A 24,122-nucleotide genomic window follows, 5' to 3' on the forward strand; every position below is an offset into this window, starting at 1 on the left:
AAAAAAACGACACAATGAAATTTGTAGAAAAATGGTTGAACTTGGAAAAGATCATAATCAGTGATCATACCCACACAATCACAGAAAGACAACTATTACATGGTCTCCCTCATCTGCAGTTCCTAACCTAGATCAGCCCGAGTTGCTGGCATACCTGAACAGCATCTCAAGGCTTGTACAATAGAGAAGGTAGGAATTGGGAGAAGGGGGAAAGTGCACGCGGGGGAGGAGGGACTGAACCCAAATTGAAATGGTACTACAGAATCCTATATCCTGTAAGTTACACTTAAAGATTGAACCCTCAACAGGACCTTAGGGAGAGCACCTGAATCGAAGGGCCCTGGAGAGGGTGAGATGAAGCCTAACTTTAAATTTCTCCTGTTTCTTTTTTTTTTTTTATTTTTTCCTGTCTTTTTTTCTTTCCCCAAGGTACTGGCCTAGAATTCCCTGTACCAAGACATGGTTAACATGTTGATTGGAGAGACCTACAAGGTCTCCCAAAATAACAAAGACAGACTTCTGTCAGAGCACTTGATTACCCACCAGAGGATAATGGTAAGACCCTACTGCTGAAGAAAGCATATGCTATCGACACAGACCATGGAGTGACCTGGTTGGAATCTAAAACAGAGCCCGTCCCCAGACAGTTAGCCTACCTAATGTTGGAAGGCACTATGTGAGCTACCAGGGTAAAGTGGCCAACATCTGTCAGAGCAACTCAAAGTCTAAGCTACTCAGAAGTAAGCAACCAGACATGATGCTCACACAGGTACAATAGAGGCATACAGCCACATTAGGAAACCAACCGCTCTTGGATTGGCTAACGGATCCACTCAGTGGAAAGGAAATCTGGAACTGGGAGACAAATCAGTATTATATCCAGATAACAATTTTGTTTTCCAATGTCAAGCTCCCACTAATCTTGGGCTATAAGAGGGTCTACACCCTTTAAATTCTCTCTAAATTAATAGTGGTTATCTCATTTAACAGGTTCTGATGTCTCCGTTGGACATTCTACTTCTCTTCTTCAGATGGGAGTGGGACCAGAGGAGAAAAATGACCCAGCACACTTCACCCCCGCCCCAGCTGAAACCACAGAGGAACTGGGAAAATGAGCAAGAGTGCAGCTTTCTCGGTGAACATGATATCAGCACAAGGCTGAAAGACACTGAGGACACTCAACACCTACCGAAGCAGAGATCCAGAGGCTCCTAAGAGCCCATAATTGAAGTAGACTTAAAATGCACCTAACATGGCTCAGGGAATTTTGTGGAAAAGGGAGTGGAAAGATTGCTAGAGCCACAAGATGGGACATTATGCACAGAGGCATTGTCTCTTCCCCATAACTGACGGCTGCCCCCACAATGCATGACCCACAGTCCCATGGGATTGATCCCCGATAAGGAGGGCCTCTTCGAGAAAGTGGCAGGAATGAGGGAAATGGTACCAACATGTGTTGTTAATATACTAAGTTGTCCCTATCTAATAAAAATAAATTTAGGGTTGCAGAGATGGCTTAGCGGTTAAGCGCTTGCCTGTCAAGCCTAAGGACCCCAGTTCAAGGCTCGATTTCCCAGGACCCACGTTAGCCAGATGCACAACGGGGCACATGTATCTGGAGTTGTTTGCAGTGGCTGGAGGCCCTGGCGTGCCCATTCTCTATCTATCTATCTGCTTCTTTCTCTCTCTGTCTGTCGCTCTCAAATAAATAAATAAAAAACAAAAAAATTTAAAAAAATAAAAATAAATTTAAAAGATTTGTTTTCAGTACAGTATATTCTGTTACTTCCTGCTAGCCATCTGAATGAGCCCTGCTGCGTAAACACAATTGCTTTCCTCTTCCTTTGTCACAAAGTCCCACTCTCAGTCTCCCAGACTCCCGGAGGGCCCACACCTGGGGCTACAATCCCATTGCAGGATGCTAAAGACCAATCACCTCCAGGAGCCTGGATTATACCTGTGGGAGGATTGCTGGGATACAGAGTAAATTCCAGGTCAACCTAGACTGAGTGAGACTTTGTCTCAAAAAGTGTCAGGGAGAAGGAGCTGTGGGCTGTGACCCACTCTTAAAATTGAGGTGAGAGGGGCTGGAGAGATGGCTTAGCGGTTAAGCACTTGCCTGTGAAGCCTAAGGACCCCGGATCGAGGCTCAGTTCCCCAGATCCCACGTTAGCCAGATGCACAAGGGGGCGCACGCGTCTGGAGTTCGTTTGCAGAGGCTGGAGGCCCTGGCGCGCCCATTCTCTCTCTCTCCCTCTATCTGTCTTTCTCTCTGTGTCTGTCACTCTCAAATAAATAAATTAAAAAAAAAATTGAGGTGAGAGGATCACAGTGAATTCAACCCCAGCCTGGCTACAAAATGAGGTCCAGATCATCATAGACTAGATGAGACTCTGCCTCAAAATAAACAAACAAACAATGTTGACTTATGTCATAGCCACTGTGGGGGTTTGGGGCTTTGGTTGCTTTTAGGAGGCACAAGTTTTCAGACTTTTCCAGATCTACTTGTTGAGGCTTCAGCACTTTGCCAATGGAGCAATCACAAAAGCTTAACTCAACCATGAGCCCCGGGTCTTTTCAGATGTCCTGTGATGAAAATTCCCCAGACAATTGAGCGAGCTCATGTTCAGAAACGTGGTTAAAGGACCTGCACGACTCGACCCTTAACCCTAGTACCAAGCTCGTATCCCCTCCACCAGAACGTCTGCCCCAGGCCCTGGACAGAATAAAAGGGTGTTGTAGGAGACAGGGGTGGCTTTCCCTCCAGGAGGACAGTATGACAGTGTTACCTGCATGGGGACAAAGAGAACAGCAGGCAAAATCAAGGTATCTTGTAAATGGATGATTTTCAAGACTTGAAAGAAGAGAACTGAGAAATGGTCTTAAAAGAGATCAGAATGAAGGAAGAAGTATGCCATTCGAATATACCTGCAGAAGTGATGGCACAGCGGTTGAAGGCGTTTGCTTGCAAAGTATGACGGCCCAGGTTTGATTCCCCAGTACCCACGTCAAACCAGATGCACAAATATGCCTGCAGTTTTTGAATAGATTGTGGGTGGGATCCTTCTGAGAATTCTAGAGTAGGAAATGATTATGACAAAAAGTTGATCACACTTAAATCTTACAGTGCTCTTTCCTGCAATGTAGCATGCACACAGCAGACGAGAGAGCGCCTCTCTGAGACTGCGCTGGGCAGCATCCATCTTGAATTACCGTGTGTGAGTCCTGTGACAGATTTCTCTGCGTGCAGCATTTTCTTTTTCCTTTTAGGTACTGGGCAATCTCTTCCAAACTTGCTCCCAGTAATATAAAAGGGATCTGTGTGCTTTAATGTGTATGAAGGACTTCCCTATGCTCCTGCACTTTGACTTGGCCCAAAGAAGCACCAGTAAATCTCAAGTGTCCGCGTGTGCTTTAGAAGCCTGAAGTCGGCAGTGACACACAATCATGTGACAGCAGGTAAGGAGCATTAGGTGGTTTGGTTACAATGTAGTAATGGCAGTGGGTAACTCAGTCTTCTAGTTTTCGTAATTTGTGGAGGGGGCTTCACGATAGGATCTCACTCTAGCTGAGGCTAACCCAGAACTCACTCTGTAATCCCAAGCTGGGCTTCTGAGTAAAAGCTGTGAGTGTCACCCATCACCTTGATCGTTATAAAAATAAACTTGAAAAAAATAAATAAATAAAATAAACTTGAACCCACGGCAGAGGAAAATCTCTTTTCTACTGACAGGAAATGGTGTAAATGTCAGGTTCATGGGAAGCAGGAATCGAGGAGTGGGGATCAAAGGCTATGAGAAAAAGGAGTACCACAGAGTCATGTTGGGCAGTAATTCTACACGTTCTTGTCTTGTGTGGTGCTGACCTGCCAGCTACTTACTCCTTACTTTTATAATATTTTATCACTTTATATATTTATTTTTATAAAATGCATTCATAATTGTTATGGTTATCTAAAGATGTCTCCAAATTAAACATAAATTTTGAGCCTCACAAAATCCACCTCTGGCTATCTCTGCAAGTATGTCTTTGTAACATACGGTCACAGTTACCTTCCAATTGCTGGACAAACATTTGACCAGAAGCCGCTCGTGGGAAGAAAGGGTTTATTTCAAGCTTACAGAATCCAGGGGAAACACTATCAGTGGCATAAAAAGCTGTCTCACTTCCATAGATCATAGCAGAGAGACATGACCAAAGATCCAGCAAGCACAAGCAGCCAAGGCACAAACTGCTCTGAACACACCATAGGGTTGGACTATTAAGTCCACTCCCAGTGGTATACTTCTTCCCCAGCAGGGTTTTGCCTGCTGGAGATCAGGTAGCAAATTCAATCTTAATTTTAAAAAAAAAAAAAAAAAAAAAAGCTAGGCCTGGGCTGGAGAGATGGTTTAATGGTTAAGCCTAAGAACACATGTTCAAATCTCCAGGTCCCATGTAGCCACACTCACAGTGATGCAGGTGTGCAATGTCCCACACACACACACACAAGGGGGCACACACATTTGGAGTTCATTCACAGAGAGGGAAAGTCCCTGGTGTGCCCATTCTATTGCTCTCTTCCCATCCCCACCCCGCCGTGCCTTTCCTCTCTCTCTCTCTCTCTCTCTCTCTCTTTCTCTCTCAAAAATAAAATGATTTTTTTTTAAAAAAAAAAAAGGCAAGACTGGAGAGAGAACTTAATAGTTAAGGTGCTTGCCTGTGAAGCCTAAGGATCCAGGTTGGATTCTCCAGTGCCCATATAAGGCAGATGTACAAGGTGTCCCATGCATCTGGAGATTTTATGCAGGAGTTGGAGGCCCTGGCATGCCCATTCTCTCTCTCCCTCCCTCCCTTCTTCCTTCTTTCTCTCACAAATAAATAAATAAAATATATTTTTAGAAAAATTTAATTTGCAACTTCAGCCCCTAGTAGGCAGTAGGAGGAATCAGTAACCTGGGGCTGAAGCTTTGGTACTTGAATTTTATTCATCAGGAATGACTGAGCAGGCCTCAAGCTAATCTCATCTTCATTAAGCTGTCCTTTCTTAGAAATCCAGGGTGGCATGTCTTTCAATTGTCCTTGCAGCTGAGAGAAGAGTCCCTGGCTCTGGTTATGGTAGAGCTGGCTTAGCCCCTGGCTTTGCAGAAACTTGCCCCCCCCCCATCTCTCAAACTGCAATTGTGTGGGAGGCATGATGTGTCCCCCATGGCCGTTGAAAAGCTGATTTGAACGATGATGTCCCATGGTGGGTGAAAACCCATCCAGGAAAACTCCTAGACCCATGCCAATTCCACTACCTGGCATTTGCCCTGACATGTCAGCAAGTCCTCCAAGTGGGTTCCTATCCATTGTCATCCTTGGTGGCATGAAAGGTTCCTCCAGAAAGAAGGCGCCATCTGTTGCACCCCTCCCACCAGCAGGAAGAACGATAACAACAGGATTCTTCTCAAACACACTTTATTGGGAGCTCCAAACTGAAAGAGAGAAGGACCCCGACCCTACGGAGCGCCAAGCTTATATACTTATGGTCATGTGATTGTATAGCATCGTCTGATTGGCTTAAGTCTCATCAGATGATTTTGCATCACCCAATCGGGATGGGTGAGCAACCATATTAGAATAACATCATGTGCTCATGCGCAGACAATTAGGATACAAAAGCAGTAAACAAGCTGACATGGCAAAGCCTGACGAAGCCAGCATGGCTTCCCACAGTTCCCCCTTTAAAAAATTGTTTTGAACCTCAGGATACCCGATCCAGGACCAGCCCTCATGATGGCCAGTCCGATCGAGGGTAGAGCCCAAGACCAAAAACTTGCTTAAGCACCTTCCCGAGTGCAGTGAGAAAAATCCCTTCGGGGTGCAAAGGCTGCTCATGCAGGAATGTAAGCCTTCCAAGGTGCAATGACAACAAGGTCACTTGGTGTGCAAAGGCCTTACATAAGACAGGGTGAAACTAACCATTACGCAGGCTAGCCAGCCATACTTGTGGAGATGCTCCTTGATCCAAAGCCATAAGTGCCTGAACAATCTTTATGTTATCCTGCTGACGTTGTCTTCTGATTCGACAGATAAGCCAGAGACAGAACACCATACCACACAAAAGGGCTGCTCCAAACATAGCCACCCCCACCCATTCCTTAAAGAAAGAAAATGCAGAAGATAGCCAAGAAGTAAAATCTCCCAAAGAGATTGGCTCCAGATGAGTTCCATTCAGCTGTACAATCTGGAACAATAACTTCCGAGATAGCTGCTCTCCTTCAAGTGTCCAGTTTCCTGCCAAAAATTTAGCTAACTTGCGACTCTGATTAAAAGAAGCAGTAAAATTAAATTGCAAAGGAGTAATACACAAATGTTGATACTGGGAAACACATCCAAGTTGTATTATTTTATATAATTCCTCTACTTGATTCTGCACCAGATCTACTCTTTGATTAACTAGATGAATACCAGCAAGAAGGTGCTTATTAATTGCTTCTTGTGTTTCTAATGCTACAGAAGTCTTTTCTACTATGTTATTAACAACTTCCACAGTTTGAGCTTGAGATGTCATGGCAAGAGCAGCAGTAGTTGCTGCTGCAGCTGAAATGACTATGGCTGAAATGATTGCTGCAGTAATACCAAAATCTCTTATGACGAATAAGTCCTACTAAAGGAAAGGTAGTTGGATCCGCCTCTACTGGAATGGGGACAAAAGTAAATTAGTTGTTCCACAAGTGGCATGGCTTGGTCAGCATCACCAAAAAAACGACCAGCTGCTTCCATCATGCAAGCTACAAAGTCTGAAAATGGTTCAGTAGCTCCCTGAATAATTTTAGTAAGGTTGCCTGATACTTCCCCTCTATTTGGCAATGCCCTCCAGGCTCTGAGAGCAATAGCATTTATTTGCTGATAAACTTGAAGAGGATAGGCAATCTGATTATTAGCTCATTGTCCTTGTCCCATAAGCATATCAAAATTCCATACTGGCTGATTATTTGCTGCATTTATTCTGGCTTGACTTTGAGCAGCATCAGTATATAGAGATTTCCAATCTAAATATTGTCCTAGGCTTAAACAAGCCTTTGATACTCCAAACCAATCTGCTGGAGTCATACAATTGCTAGAAAGACATTCTAACAAAGCCATAGTAAAAGAAGGATTTATCCCATAAGTTCTAGTAGCTTCTGCAAGATCCTTGAGTTCCTTATATCCTATAGCTTCATGATATCTAGTATTGGTATTAGGGTCCTCAAAAACTGGATAAGCACTAGCCAACTTTCTCCAAGTCTCTGGTTTTATCAAACTACATCCGGACGAAGGACACGCCCCGAACAGAAGTCGGCCATCTTGTTGTTTACATTTTTTACTTGTAGAGGCATAAGCTGGAGGAGGAGTAAAGACGCCATCTTGTCTGGGTCTAGAACATTCCCGAACATACTTGGTCTCTACTTCCTCAAAATCCTGTTCTTCCTCTGGAGTTAATTCTTCTCCCTCAGATTCACTAGAACTTTCTATATATAAATTTGCAAGTTCCGTTAAATCTGGATATAGCTTCGGACCTGAATGTGGCCCTTCCTTTTGTGATTTACTTTTATTCTGTGCACATTTATTCTGTTCTATCTGAAACCTAGGTTCACTTTTCATTTTAACCTTTTTTTGTTGTCCCCTTTTACTTTCTTCAGACTCTGACATGCTATCTTGATGATGTGCTAATATGCGTTGGCCTTCCCTGATCACCTCTTCACAACGTTTGTCCTCCAAACATGATCACACCAAGCGCCATAAGGGCTGTGTACCTGCGCGCAACTTTTGCGTTTCTGCCTCGCGGTCAATGTCCCTACCTAGTGGCTCCAAAAAGGTGGAGTGGTGGTGTCCCATTCTACAACCTTATATACGTTTGAGACGCTCAACTAACTTAAGTATATCAGACTTACAGATCAGTTACAAGCCAAAACTTAGCATATAGCACATCCAGGGGAACTCACCGGTACCGCCGCTCCATGTGTTGAGTTCTGAATCCTCCCTCGGAAGTATCCTCAGGGGTCCTCTCAATTGGCCGTTTGTTGACAAGTCCCGGGTTTCAGCACCACTTGTTGCGCCCCTCCCGCCAGCAGGAAGAACGACAACAACAGGATTCTTCTCAAGCACACTTTATTGGGAGCTCCAAACTGAAAGAGAGAAGGACCCCGACCCTACGGAGCGCCAAGCTTATATACTTATGGTCATGTGATTGTATAGCATCGTCTGATTGGCTTAAGTCTCATCAGATGATTTTGCATCACCCAATCGGGATGGGTGAGCAACCATATTAGAATAACATCATGTGCTCATGCAGACAATTAGGATACAAAAGCAGTAAACAAGCTGACATGGCAAAGCCTGACGAAGCCAGCATGGCTTCCCACAACCATCTCTCATCCCTTGAGCAATAGGAGCAAGAATAAACACTCCTAGATCTTTGCAACTTGCAGGGTTTTATTGATTGTCTTTGGTCCATTGTCAAGAAAAGCCTTGCAAGGAACCCAATGGTGTTCTTGTAACTCTATGGTATCCGGCAGTAGGAAACAAATCTGGCTGGTAATTCCTTACTTAACATCAAGGACACATTCTGGCAAAGTACTGATCTATGATGGATTTGGCTTGCTTGCGGTCTCATCTAGATCCCACTGTCCTTGTCATCCGACAGGCACTCCCAATCCTCTCCCATACCTTTGTGTTGTACTCGCTCCTTTTCTGAAGCTTTTTTGATGGAGTTATGAATGAGATCTAGCTTGCCAAGTTCTCCAATGAATTTGATGTTCCAGGGCATTTTTTTTTTTTTTAGTTTTATTTATTTATTTGAGAGTCAGAGAGGCAGACAGAGAGAATCGGCACAACAGGTCCTCCAGCCATGGCAAACAAACTCCAGATGCATGTACCACCTTGTGCATCTGGTACGTGGGTCCTGGGAAATGGGACCTGGGTTCTTTGGCTTTGCAGGCAAATGCCTTCACTGCTCAGCCATCCCTCCAGCCCCTTCCCTGACATCATGATCTAAGCAAGGGCTCTCTGTTCCTCCACCTCCTCCTCAGGGAGAAAGGGGGTTTCAGGCCTATCATAGACATCAACACGTTTTCAAATTTATCCTGTAATTTGGAAATTCGGAGGTATCTGAATGTTGTGCTTTGCTTCCCTCCTGGCTGACCCTCTGCGGCTGGGTCATCCAAGTTTCTGCCAATCGCAGACAGCGGAGCGTACAGGGAGCTCTGCTTTGGCTTTTCCAGGGCTTGGTCCGCAATCAGCAGTATGACCCCGTCCAGGATGAGTTTAGACCGGACACCCACATCGAGGAGCTCAAGGTACAGCTCGTCACACTTGCCAGGAGTCAGCTTGCTCAGCATGCCTCTTACTTTCCCCAAGATTGCGGCGTGTCGTCCTTGTTCATTTGAGGAGCGGCTGGCTGCGCGTTGTCTTCCGGTCTCTTGCAGGAGTCCATTTCTGGGCGTTTTGCCCTGCGGTGTTCTGGGAACTCACTGTTGCCAGCACTCTTGGATTAGTGCTGAGGCACACCCCTACTTTCTCCTCCCCAGAAGAAGCACTGAAACGAGAAGCACCCCCTTCTGCCATCGCACTCTCCCCCTGGGGTGGCTTGACAAAGAAGAATCTTCGAAAGAAAATGGTAATGGATAGGGTGGGGAGGGGAGGGGGTGGTTGAAATGATAAATCTTCACGGGGAACTCAGGTGTGCACCTCTATGCCGGGCTCCCCCTTTTCAAAAATAAAATTTGTGCTGGGTGGCCCACGCCTTTAATCCCAGCACTCAGGAGCCAGAGGTAGGAGAATCATTGTGAGTTCAAGGCCACCCTGAGACTACATAGTGAATTCCAGGTCCAGACCCTACCTTGAAAACACAGAATAAAATAAAATTTATTTATTTAAACACATGCACCTGTGTGTGTGTGTGTGCGCGCACGCCATGGTCTCTTTCCACTGCAAACAAACACTAAATGCTTGTATTACTATTTTTTAAACTTTTTTATTGACAACTTCCATAATGATAGATAATAAATAATAATAACTCCCTCCCCCACTTTCCCCTTCACAAATCCACTCTCCATCATATCCCCTCCCCCTCTCACTCTGTCTCTCTTTTATTTTCAAGTCATCATCTTTTCCTCCTCTTATGATGGTCTTATATATGTAGTGACAAGCACTGCAAGGTCATGGATATCAAGGCCAAATTGTGTCTGGAAGGTTAAAAAAGTTGGAAAAGATTAATTCCATTTACAAGTCTGTCAGTTATGACTTTGATATTTATTTATTTGTAGACACACATTTCACTGCACTTGTGTGAAAGTCAGAGGGCAACTTTGAGGTGCCTGGGCCCCACCTTCTTTTAGAGAATGTCTCTTGCCATTGCCATTCAGTAAATATCAGACTAACTGGCCGGGAGCTTCAGGTATTCCTGGCTCCGCCTCCTTCTCTCAGAGGGTCACAGATCCATGCACCACTTTGTGCATCCAGCTTTATGTGAATACTGGGGAATCAAACCCAGGCTGGCAGGTTTTGCAAGCAAATATATTTTATTGCTGAACCATCTCCCAGTCCCCTTTTATTTAACTGTTAAAATTACTTAATTTTTAAACTGCTTTATCTTTAAACCTTATAAGTTACATCCTTTGATCATTTTAACTTAAGAAGCCACAGAAACATATAGATTAGATTAGATAGATAGATAGATAGATAGATAGATAGATAGATAGATAGATAGATGAGAGACAGATAGACCTAAATGCACCTCTGTCTAAATTCCCATACATAAAACAAAAGTGTGAACTTTATTTTAAATATTTTTATTTATTTATTTGAAAGAGAGCCTATGGACACACCAGGACCTCTTGCCACTGCAAATGAACTCCAGATGCATGAACCACCTTGTGTATCTGGCTTATGTGGGTCCTGGGGAATTAATACTGGGTCCTTTGGCTTTGCAAGCAAGTGACTTAACTGCTAAGCCATCTCTCCAACCTGACTTTATTTTTTTTATTTTTATTTTTTTATTTGCAAGGAGAGAGAGAGAATGGATTTGCCAGAGCTTCCAACTGCTGCAAATGAACTCCAGTTGCGTGAGTCAGTGTTCATCTAGCTTTACGTAGGTACTGGAGAATTGAACCTGGGCTGTTAGGCTTTGCAGAGAAGTGTATTAACCGTTGAACCAACTCTCCAGCCCCACAAAGGCCACTTTGTGCATCCAGATTTATGTGGGTACTAGGGAATTGAACCTGGGCTGTCAGACTTTGCTAGCAAATGCCTTTAACCACCGAGCCATTTCCCCAGCCATAAAGTGTATACTTTCTTATCTCTAGTCAATAAACATACTAACTTTGCTTCACTCTGATTCACTCTAAAGTTCTTTCCCATAGCACACACAAGGACCCAGTTTTATCTGAGTGAGGTCCCTAAGCAAAGACTCCTCGGGCTACTGGAAACAGAGCTGGGCTACACCTCTCTGCACTGTTGACATGTTTATGCAACATTTCAGGTACAAGAGGCCAGTTCAACCCATCATCTATATGCTAATTGATTTTAGGATCTCAACTTTGGAGCCTAAATTGTCAGGTAATTAGTTAAATGTTAACTAGAAGACATTGAGGCTGGACCCTCCCCCCCCCATAGTCTGTTGGATTAAGAATTAAGGTTGCAGGACTCTAATTGCAGGTCAGAGGAATGGGATGAGTTACATTTCATATCTCTGGGAGGAGACATGACATCCTGAACTTCCCAGAATCATTAGTATATAACTATTCAGATCAAACAGATCTATCAGCCACCTGGATAGGGCAAAGTTCCTCAGGAAAATCTGCCGTTTTAGAAATAGAATATAGCCTGCCTAAAATGTTATCAGCACAATGGTCCTTTTGGCTGTTGCTTACTCTCACCATTCAGGTGCACTCTGCTCTACTCCACGATAAACTGCTTCTACACTGAGCTCTGTTTGTCTCTTCTGAGTCCTTTCAATAGAGGCCAGCCTCAGATGCCAGTGACAACTATTTTCTTGGAATAGTGGCTTTTTCTACATGAGGAACCATTGCGCATGTGATAAAATTTCTATTTTTCTCTTTGTGTGTGTGTGTGTGTGTGTGTGTGTGTGTGTGTGTCCCAGAAGACAACCTCAGGTGTCATGCCTCAGGAACTGTCTACCCTATTTTTGAGACAAGATCTCACTGGCCTGGAACTTAACAACTAGGTTAGACTGGCTAGCCGACAAACCCCAAGTATCTGCCTATCTTCTCCTCCCCAAAGGTAGCGTTCAAGGGATACCACTATGCTGATATGTTTTTTTACACCTACATTTTAAAAAATTATTACTTTTTATTTATTTTTTTAAAAATATTTTTTGTTCATTATTTATTTATTTATTTATTTGAGAGCGACAGACACAGAGAGAAAGGCAGATAGAGGGAGAGAGAGAGAATGGGCGCGCCAGGGCTTCCAGCCTCTGCAAACGAACTCCAGACGCGTGCGCCCCCTTGTGCATCTGGCTAACGTGGGACCTGGGGAACCGAGCCTCGAACCGGGGTCCTTAGGCTTCACAGGCAAGTGCTTAATCGCTAAGCCATCTCTCCAGCCCTACTTTTTATTTTTTAACAAGTGAGAGAGAATTGGGTCGTTGGGGCCTCAGCCATTGAAATCTAACTCCAGATGCTTGTGCCACCTAGTGGGCACATGAGACCTTGTGCTTGCCTCCCCTTTGTGCATCTGGCTTACATTAGATCTGGAAGTTGAACATGGGTCCTTAGACTTCACAGGCAAGCGCCTTAACCACTAAGCCATCTCTCCAGCCCTTTGTTTTGTTTTGTTTTCAAGCTAGGGTTTCACTGTAGCCCAGGCTGACCTAGAACTCATTCTGTAGCCCCAGGTTGGCCTCAAACTCACAGTGTTCCTCCTACTGTACTCTCCTGAGGGTTGGGATTAAAGGCATGGGCCACCATGACTAGCTTACATTTATTTACTTTTTGCATGTAGGTTCTGGGGATCCCACTAAGGTCTTCATGCTTGCAAGGCATGACTGAGCTATCTCCTTAACCCTTCTTTCTCTTATGAATATGTCTTTCTTATATTCTTTATTATTATTATTAACAGCATATTTTGTATGGATACATTATGTGTTGATACCCCCTTTTCCCTTGTCCCTTCTCCCATTCTACTGGGGACCATCCTCAGTGGGGTTACAGTATTGCCCATGGGATTGTGGGTTAAGTACTGTGGGAGGATCAGTCAATTATTGGGGGGGGGGGCAGTTGGAATGCCCCTGGGCTTGATGTTTCAACCTGTGGCTCTTACAATCTTTCTGCTCCCTCTTCCACAAAATTCCCTGAGCTGTGGTGGGTGAGTTTTAACTTTACTTCAGTGATGAGCTCTTAGGAGCCTCTGGATCTCTGCTTTGGTAGGTGTTGAGTATCCTCAGGGTCTGTCACCTTCACCCTGGCACTGATTATCAGGTTCAGCATGGAAGAAGCACACATGATCATCTCCCCACTTCTTCTGTGGTTTCAGCTGTGGCTTGGCTGAAGTACAAGGAATAGTATATTTCCTTGGGTCTTGCTACCTTTTGAAAAAGAAGGGCAGATTTCTGTGTGCATACCCTCTGGGGCAGGGGATCCAAGCGTTGGGAACCCAGGAAGGCAGAGCAAGGGGCCTGCTTCAGCAGCAAGCTCGCAGTGTCCAGGAAGCCCCAAGCCAGCAGCACGGGAACTGAGACCAGAGAATTGGGAGGTGTGGAGGGAACCAGGAGAAAATGTCTTTTACTAACAGAAATCTGTCCCAGCTAAAAACTCACGAGGGCAGAGAAAACAAGCCAATTTTATTTTCCTTTTCAACAGCTCTGAGTGCATTTCTTATAACGACGGTGCCTTTACTTTTGGAAGGTCCTCCCTAAGTGCTGGTTCTGCTTGATTCTGTGTCCAGGAGGTGATATTGAAATAGCTAAGATAACACCATTTTGTCCTAATTAGGACCTGACCCCATTTCGAGCCTTTCAGTTATGAAATCGCTAACTCCCCTGGAGGGCGACATCCACGTTGACAGCACTTTCAGGGCTCCCCATGACTCCGAACATGGCCCAGATGTATCAACCCAAGCTAACTCCAGAATAGACGAGCAAAACAACTGCAGTCCCAAGGGTGACCTAGGCCTACATCTGGCTCTGATGTTGTCATTATTTTTATGGTCTTGAGACTTTAAAAGCCCTGTGTCCCTAAGCTTCTTCACCAAGCGTTCTTTCAGGCGATAGTCCCCTCTCAGTCACCCCCTTGATAGAAGGACTCTCAATTGGCTCGAGAAGCAGGTTGGTATATAATGTTCTCACCTTGTCTGTAACAATACTCAGTGACCAGGCTGCCCTTGCTTTTCACAGCCTGCCCAGCCTCTCATCTTCTCCATGTCCTTTTATTCATGCTACTGTTCCCACCTCACTGCCCTGGAGGTGGCGCCTGTCCATTGTGTCCTCCAGTCTTCCTTCGAGCTCTTTCCTAAGTTCTCTCTGTAAGGAAGAAGATTTTAGAGGTGAATTAGAAAGGAAGGAGCAGGTAGACATTTCTGGCAGGGATACAAGGGTTTTATTTTGAGGTAGCAGAGGGACATATCACATTTCAACAGTCCAAATATGAAGTGTCCATGTAGCTTTTGGCAAGGGATGAGTTTATATAAAAAAAGGTTGGGGTTGTGCTGGCAGAGAAGGGAGGGAGAAGAATTAGCAAATGACAAAGTAAACTTCCGTGATAGCCAGCCAGGTATCCAGCTCCCCTGAGATCACAAGTTTACACAGACTGCTTTTCTTTTGAGTAAGCAAGTCTCTAGACAGACTCCTGGGGTGACAGCTGCACCCATTAGTATAATGAATTCCTGAGATTCTCCATGAAGAGATTTGCTTACTCCTTCAATGCCCAGTGATACACACCTTAAAATAATTATTTATTTACTTATTAAAAACATTTTATTTTTGGTACACTCAGAAGCCATATATTGTTGCTAGAAAATTTTCAGTGCCAAGGATGGGATACCTTCCAGTGAGTTGTTGGCCCGGGAGGTCCCTGATGCCCCCAAAACATTATTGGCCATTGCTGAGGCCCTTGGCTTCCCACCAGGAATCGATGGTAAGACCCTACTGCTGAAGACTCCACTTGGGCTTCAAGGTCACTGAAAAATCCTGCTGAAACTGAGCTGAAAACCTCCTCCATGTAGACCAGCTGACAGAAAGCTGGAAGAAGCAATTCTGCATGCAGTTCAATAGGAGAGAGAGAAATCACCAGTGAAGATACTCAATGGTGGACACTGCAAGCCTTATACTTGGCCAGCCAGGCCAAATGAGCCAATGGGTGCAATAGTGGCATGGCTGTCATGGTGGAAATCAACTTCCCTCTAATTGGACTGGAGGCCCGCTCCATGGGAGGGAATATATCCTTGATACTGAAAATCTGAAACAGGGTTAGTCATGAGCCCTAGGGGTGTAATGTCTGCTGCTGTCTGGCTAAATGTATATACTATTCTTATCAAACTGCCCAGTAAGCACTTCACTTAATATTCATACCCTTATATTAATGCTATTCTCACTTTTGGTAGAGAATCTTATCTTTTCAAATGGCAGTGACCTTGGATTGCCTCAGAAGTTATCATAGTGCTAGGAAGAAGTGACAGGAGTGCTTATTACTGCAATATCTGAATCACACCTTCCAAGGCTCAGGGTCTATTGCGGAAGAGGTGGCAGAAAGAATGTAAGAGCCAAAGGAAGAGTAGAACTCCTTACAATGTGCTTCCACCAGGCACAAAATGGCCTGGATATCCATGACCTCACAGTGCCTGATACTACCTACACAAGACCATCATAATAGGAGGAAAAGATGATGACATCAAAATAAAAGAGAGACTGACTGAGATGGGGAGGGGATATGATGGAGAATGGAGTTTCAAAGGGGAACGTGGGGGGAGGGAGAGTATTACCATGGGATTTTTTTTATAATTATGGAAGTTGTTAATAAAAAATTGAAAAGAAATAATTATTTTTATTTATTTATCTGAGAGAGTCAAAGTCAGAGGGAGAGAGAAGGAGAGAAAGAGAATATGCACTCCAGGCCATCCAGCCACTGTAAACAAACTCCAGATACATGTGCCATCTTGTGCATCTGGCTTACGTGGGTCCTGGGGAATCAAACCTAGGTCCTTTGGCTTTGCAGGCAAATGCCTTAACCACTAAGCAATCTTGCCAGTCCAATTTTTTACTTTTTATGAGGAAGGCCTCTTCAGAAAAGGGGCAGGGAGGAGGGAAAGGATGGTACCAACGTGTGATGTTCACATACAAAATATGTCCACATCTAATAATTTTTAAAAATGAAAAAAAAAGAAAGAAAGAGAGAGAGAATTGGTGTGCCAGGGTTTCTAGCCACTGCAATAGAACTCCAGACGTGTGTGCCATCATGTGTGCATGTGTTACCTTGGGTGCTGGCATCACCTTGTGTGTCTGGCTTACTTGGAATCTGGAGAGTCAAACATGGGTCCTTATGCTTCACAAGCAAGTGCCTTAACCACTAAACCATATGTCCACCCCTAAAATCTTTTTAAAAATTTATTTGAAGAGAGAGAGAGTGAGAATAGGCATGCCTGGGTCTCTTGCTGCTGCAAGTGAACTCCAGACACATGCACCACTTTGTGCATGTGGCTGTCTGTGGGTATCGGGAAGTCAAACATGGGTTGACAGGCTTCGCAAGCAAGTGCCTTTAACTCATAAGCCATCTCCCCAGCCCTGGGGCACACCCTTGTACATGTCTTTGAGAGTATTTCCAAAGAGCTTTAATTGAGTAAAGAGGACTCACCCTGAATGTGAGCAACGCCACCCCGAGGCTTGGGTCCTGGCTGAATAAAAGGAGAAAGGAGAAAGCCAGCTGGGCACCAGCATTCTCCTTTGTCTGCCTCCTGCTTGGCATCCCAGGCCATGCTGGCACCTCTTCCTGTGCCTTCCCACTATGATGGACTGTATTTCTCTGAATTGTAAACCAAAACTGAACCCTTCCTCCCTAAAGTTGCTTTTGGGGAGTTATTTGGTGGTAGGGATTAAAAAAAAAGTATTACTGAGTATAATCAATTTAAAGACAGCCCATAATAACTGTGAGTCGAGATTTACAACATTCCACAGTTACGGAAGTTCTCTCCAGTCTGTCTCTCTGTACTTTTAACATAGGTGTGGCATTTTCAGTCAAGTTCAATTCACAACTCTCAGCATAGTATTTCCTGCAGGGATCCCAATTTCTCTCTCCCTCTGCATCTCCACCTTCCACAACACACCATCTAGCCACACTGAGGCTTCTTCCCTTAGAGGGTGAACTGCTGTGAGGCTCCCCAACCTCCCCAAGGCCGCTCCACACTCTCTCTTTCCCCCACCTACCACTTGTTGGACCTTGGCTTCCCTCACAGTCTGCTTGTCTCTTAAAACACGTGTGGTTACAGGACACTCTTAGTCAGTGAGGCAATGGGTCAGGGACTGTGCTTGGGAAAGAGCTTGTTATAGAGGAGGAAGTTCCTACAACCCGCAGGGCCATTCAGAGAAGCTCGAGGGTTGTCAGGAGGCACAAAGCAGGGGCACTATGAGGGCCAGGGCTCATTACTGGGTTTCCATGAAAAGAAGTGAGGAAGCAGGTAGTGTAAGCTAATCTGAACAATTTCAGAATGCTTTGAGGCTTTGGGATTTTCCCCAGTTGTTTGTTGCCCAGCCTGGGATGATCAGAGCAGAGGAGACTGGTCCAGCCAGTGAGGGCTTGGGAATGGCTGATTTGCATGTGAAATATACAGGTAGGGTTGGGGTTTTTTTTGGACAACTTCTATAATTATAGACAAGAAACCATGAAAATTCCCCCCCCCACTCACTTTCCCTTTTGCAACTCCACTCTCCATCATATCCCTCCCCCTCTCAGTCTCTCTTTTATTTTTATATCATCATTTTTTCTCCTATTATGAGGATCTTGTGTAAGGTAATGCCAGGCACTGCGAAGTCATGGAGATCCAGGCTATTCTGTATCTAGAAGAGTGCATTGTAAGGAGCACTACCCTTCCTTTGGCTCTTAAATTGTTTCCACTACCTTTTCCGCAATGGACCCTGAGGCTTGAAAGGTGTGATAGAGATATTTCCGTGCTGAGCACTCCTCTGTCGCTTCTTCTCAGCACTACAGTGCCTTTTGAGTCATCCCAGAGGTCACTGCTATCTGAAAAGAGAAGCTTCTCTAACCAAAAGGAAGAGAAGCATTAACATATGGGTATGAACATTAAGAGAAGTGCTTACCAGGCAGTTTGGTCAGCATAACATATGGATTTAGTTGGACACCAGCAGGCTTTACACCCCTAGAGCTCATGACTTGCCCTATCATAGGTTTTCAGTATCAGGCATGTATTCCCTCCCAGGGAGTGGGCCTCCAGTCCAATTAGAGAGTGGTTGGTTTCACTATAATACACATTCCATTATTGCACGCATTAGCTCATTTGACCTAGCTGGCCAAACTTAAGGCTTGCAGTGTCCACTTTTGTTTATCTCCACTGATGACTTCTCTCTCTCCCATGGAGCTTTCTGCAGTGTAGCTTTTTCCAGCTTTCTGTCAACTGGTCTACATGGAGGAAGTTTTCAGCTCAGCTCCAGCAGGATTTCTCAGTGACTTTGTAGCCCAAGCATGTGGAGTCTTCAGCAATAGGGTCTCACCATCTATTCCTGGTGGGAAACCAAGAGCCTTGGCAATGACCTGTAATATTTGGAGTGTATCAGGGACCTATGTGGCCAACAACTCACTGGAAGGATTCCCATTCCTGTCACTGAATTTTTTCTAGTAAAAATCTATAGCTTCTGGGTGTGTCAATTGCCCCAAAAGTAGGTTTCTGTATGGCTTATTCATACCCTCTTAGATTTTGATTAGCCCTTCCTCCACCCTTCCTTTACTCAATCTCCTACCCTGACCTCATTTAGGCCTTTTCACCCCCATTAACCTGTTCCTCCACCCACATACACACTCACACACACACATTAAGTCCTCCCCCCCCCCCTCCCTTATAGCCCCTTTCTATCTTACTGGTCTCTGCTACTGAGTTTTATTCCAACTCACATACAAGTCCAAACATTTGTAGCTAGGATCCACATATGAGAGAAAACATGTGACGCTTGGCTTACTGGGTACAGGCAGGACTTTTATCAGCTCCAGGGAGTGGCTAACTCTGGGGTGTTTCTGTGGGGCAAGGCCCAGAGGTCAAAGCAATAGAGATGGGTTACAAAAGGCTGTGTAATGCAACTTCTCTCTCTCTCTTTCTGCATGTATATGGGTGAATGTGGTATGCATACATATATGCATGCTCATGTGTGTGTGTGTGTGTATGTGGAGGCTAGATGTTGACATTGGGTGTCTCCCTCCATTGCCCTCCCCTCTATTTACCGAGGCAGGATCTCTCACTTGAACCCAGGATGCAAGTTGACTAGCCTTAGCTAGCCAGTTTGTTGTTCCCTACCGACCACATACCCTGTCTCTACCTCCTGAGTGCAGGAGTTACCCACCTCATGCACCCAGTGTTTACATGGGAGCTGTGTGTCTGAACCCTGGTCCTCAAACTTGCAAGGCCAGTGCTTTCTCCACTGAGCCATCTCCCCACACCCCACAACCATCCCGTTGCATCGCCACTGCAATGGAAACACTGGAGGCCAGATTTCTTCTGCCCATCTGCTTAAGCCATACTTTGGGAGCCTGCTATTTCTGTTAAAAAAAAAAAAAAAAGTTGGGGAGGGGGAGGGCTGTAGAAATGGCAGATGGCTTAGTGGTTAAGGTGCTTGATTTTGAACCCAGGATCAATTCCTGTGTGCTCACGTAAGCCAGATGCACAAGGTGGTGCGCACTGCCGTGGCTAGAGTCCTGATATGCCCATTGTCTCTCTCAAATAAAAGATTTGATCTCTTCCTTTCTAATTTGTATCCATCTTATGTGTGGCTCTTGCCTTGTTTTTATGACTAAGACTTCCAGTACTGAATTAAATAAAAGTGGAGACTATGGCCACCTTGTCTTGTTCCTGATTTTAGTGGAAAAGCTTCAGGTTTTTCTCCATTTAGTATATGTTGGCTGTAGATTTGTCACAAATAGCCTTCATTATGTTGAGATATGTTCTTTCTATTCCCAGATTCTGTAAGACTTTTATTATTAAGGGATGTTGGATTTTGTCAAATGCTTTTTCTACATCTAATGAGATTCTGATCATGTGACATTTTTGTCCCTCAGTCATATATATGGTGTATTATTTTTATCAATTTATGTATGTTGAACCATCCCTGCATCTCTGGGATAAAACCTACTTGGTCAGGGTGAATGATCTTTCTGATATATTCTTGTATTCTGTTTGCCAATATTTTGTTGAGAATTTTTGCATCTATGTTCATGAGGGAGAATGGTCTGTAATTTTGTTGTTGTTGTTCTGTCTTTGGTTTTGGTATCAGGGTGATTCTGGCTTTGTAGAAGGAGTTTGGTAGGATTTCGTCCTTTTCTATTTTATGGAAAAGTTTGAGAAGCAATGGTGTTCTTCCATGAAGGTCTGGCAAAATTCACTAGCAAATCCATCTGGACCTGGACTTTTTTTAGTTGGGAGATTTAAAAAAATGTTTTTATTTCTTTGAGAGTGACAGACAGAGAGAGAAAGAGGCAGATAGATAGATAGATAGATAGATAGATAGATAGATAGATAGATAGAGAGAGAGAGAATGGGCACGCCAGGACCTCTAGCCACTGTAAAGGAACTCCAGACATGTGCGCCCCTTGTGCATCTGGCTAATGTGGGTCCTGGGGAATCAAGCCTCGAATTGGGGACCTTAGGCTTGACAGGCAAGTGCTTAACCACCAAGCCATCCCTCCAGCCCAGTTGGTACATTTTTTTTTTAATTTTTATTAGAGAGAGACAGACACAGAGAGAAAGACAGATAAAGGGAGAGAGAGAGAGAATGGGCATGCCAGGGCTTCCAGCCTCTGCAAACGAACTCCAGACGCGTGCGCCCCTTTGTGCATCTGGCTAACGTGGGACCTGGGGAACCGAGCCTCGAACCGGTGTCCTTAGGCTTCACAGGCAAGTGCTTAACCGCTAAGCCATCGCCCCAGCCCCAGTTGGTACATTTTTGATAACTGCTTGGATCTCCATATTTGTTATAGGTCTATTAAGTGATTAATCTCATCTTAACTTAATTTTTGTAGGTCATATAAATCAAAGAAATCATGCACTTATTTCAGATTTTCAAACTTAGTATAGTATATGTTCTTATAATATGTCCCTGTGATTTTTTGAATTTCTTTGGTAACTGTTATGATGGTGACTTTTTCATCTCTAATTTTATTTTTGGGTCTCTTTTCTCTTTCTTTTGGTAAGATTTGCTAAAGATTTATCAATATTGTTTATCATTTGAAAGAACCAACTCTTTGTTTCATTAATTCTTTGGGGTACTCCAGGAAATACAGCCACTCCCAGTCCTCCTGCCGTAACGAAACCTCCCACTATTGCGGAAGTGTCAAAACCTGCGGGTGAGTTTCATCCTGTATCTTTGATTCGTCCTTCCGTCTCTCCCCTGCGAGCCACTCTTGCAGGAGCAGCGCAAAGAGGAGAAGATATGCAGGGATTTGATGTATATCCTGTTTTTGAACAAAAAGATAGTCAAGGGAATAGAGTAAGATCTCATAACTATACCTTTTAGGCAGTTGAAGGAATTAAAAGCAGCTTGTGTGCAGTATGGCCCTATAGCTCCTTTCACGCTTGCTATCATAGACTCTATGGCATTTGAGACACTCCCTCTAGGGGACTGGAAACAAGTAGCAAAGGTATGTTTGTCAGGGGGAGACTATTGTGGAAAACAGATTATATGGAAAACTGTCAGGCCACTGCTGAGGTGAATAAGGCTCAGGGGGTACCTATTACTTTTGATGTGCTGGCAGGAGAGGGACCCATATCGGGAACTTGAGAGTCAATTGCAGTTTGATGCAGGCGTTTATGCTCAGGTTAATGCACAAGCTAAAAAGGCTTGGCGTAAACTTCCATCCATTGGGAGGGAGACTGAAGATTTGTCAAAAATTAGGCAAGGACCTGATGATTCATATCAAAACTTTGTGGATAGATTATTACAGGCTGCTAACAGATTGGTTGGCGATTCTGAAGCAGGACTTGCACTTGTAAAATTATTAGCCTATGAGAATGCCAACTCTGCTTGTCAAGCTGCCTTGAGGCCATTTAGGAGAAAGGGGAACATAACTGATTACATTAGACTATGTTCTGACATAGGTCCATCCTATACACAAGGGCTAGCTTTGGTTGCTGCCCTTCAAGGGAAGTCAGTAAAGGAGGTTCTTTTTCAGCAACAAAAGGGTAATAAGAGAAAAGTTAATGGTCCCCCAGGAAGTTGTTTTAGATATGGTAAGATGGGACATTGTCAGGTGAGACAATGTCCTCAGAAGCAAAAGAATGATTCACCCAGGAAGGAACCAGGGTTGTGCCCAAACTGTAAAAGGGGCAAACACTGGGCCAGTGAATGTAAATCTAAATATGATTATATGGCAGGGCTGGAGAGATGGCTCAGCAGTTGAGGTGGCTGTCTGCAAAGCCTAACATCCCAGGTCCGATACCCCAGTACTCACATGAAGCCAGATACACAAAAGGGCATGTGCATCTGGAGTTTGTTTGCAGTGGCTGGAGGATCTGGCATGCCATCTCTCACCACCCCATTCTCTCTTCCTCTGCTTTCAAATAAAGAAATTAAATTAAAATATTTGGGCCAGGGCTGGAGAGATTGCTTAGCAGTTAAGCTCTTGCCTGTGAAGCCTAAGGACCCTGGTCTGAGGCTTGATTCCCCAGGACCCACGTTAGCCAGATGCACAAGGGGGCTCACGCGTCTGGAGTTCGTTTGCAGTGGCTGGAGACCCTGGGGTGCCCATTCTCTCTCTGTCTCTCTCTGTCTGCCTCTTTCTTCCTCTGTCTGTTGCTCTGAAATAAATAAAAATAAACAAAATTTAAAAATAAATAAATAAATAAATAAATAAATAAAATATGATTATATGGGGAATCTTCTCCCGCAGGAAATGGGAGGAGGGGCCAGCTCCAGGCCCCGCAACAATGTTATGGAGCACTACAGAACTTTATCCCCCTGCAAAACAATCCATTCAGGACCTCTGCAGAGCAACCCCAAGCAGCACAGGACTGGACCTCAGTTCCGCCACCTCTACAGTATTAACCCCAGAAATGGCAATGCAGGCCTTACCAACAAGTGTTTATGGGCCATTGACTAAAGGATCTGTTGGGATACTGTTAGGGAGAAGTAGCTCTACCATGAAAGGAATTTTAGTAGCACCTGGAGTCATTGATTCTGATTATGAAGGGGAAATTAAAGTTATGACCCATTCCCCTGGCGGAATATCAGTAATTAATAAGGGACAATGATTAGCACAATTAATATTACTCCCCCAATTGCAAACTAAGAATGCTAGTAAAAGGGACAAAAGAGGTGATGTAGGTTTTGGTTCTTCAGATGCTTACTGGATCCAAGCCATTGGATCACAGAGACCAGAATTAACTTTGTATATTAATTGTAGAAAGTTCCAGGGTTCACTGGATTCAGGAGCTGATGTTTCAGTGCTTACAGCTGATCAGTGGCCTCCTAATTGGCCTAAACAGTTCTTTGTGAGTCAGTTGCAGGGAATAGGACAGACTCAAAGCCCAGAACAGAGCAGTGATTTGTTACAATGAAGAGATGAAGAAGGGCATAGAGGAACTTTTCAGCCATATATTGTCCCAGGTTTATCTGTGAATCTGTGGGGAAGGGATGTCATGAGTTGCATGGGAATTTATCTTTATAGTCCTAGTGATACAGTTTCCAAACAAATGTTAAATCAGGGGCTCTTGCTGGCTCAAGGTTTGGGCAAGAATGAACAAGGACGGTTAGAGCCCATATCACCAGTACCTAGGCCTCCAAGGGCAGGCTTGGGATATTTTTACAGGGGGTCATTGGACAACCTGTACCTCATGCAGATCTCATAACTTGGAAGAGTGGGGAACCTGTGTAGGTGGATCAATGGCCTCTTACTGCTGAGAAAATCCAGGCCACAGACCAGTTTGTACAGGAACAGCTTGAAAGCGGTCAT

At 44.4% G+C, this 24,122-nt stretch overlaps 1 pseudogene; it reads right to left on the reverse strand.

The window, feature by feature from the left end:
• Positions 1-4,887: 4,887 nt before the first annotated feature.
• Positions 4,888-24,122, reverse strand: LOC101600505 (annotated as a pseudogene).

This window comes from Jaculus jaculus, chromosome 1 (assembly GCF_020740685.1).
Source record: "Jaculus jaculus isolate mJacJac1 chromosome 1, mJacJac1.mat.Y.cur, whole genome shotgun sequence".
Lineage (NCBI taxonomy): Eukaryota > Metazoa > Chordata > Mammalia > Rodentia > Dipodidae > Jaculus > Jaculus jaculus.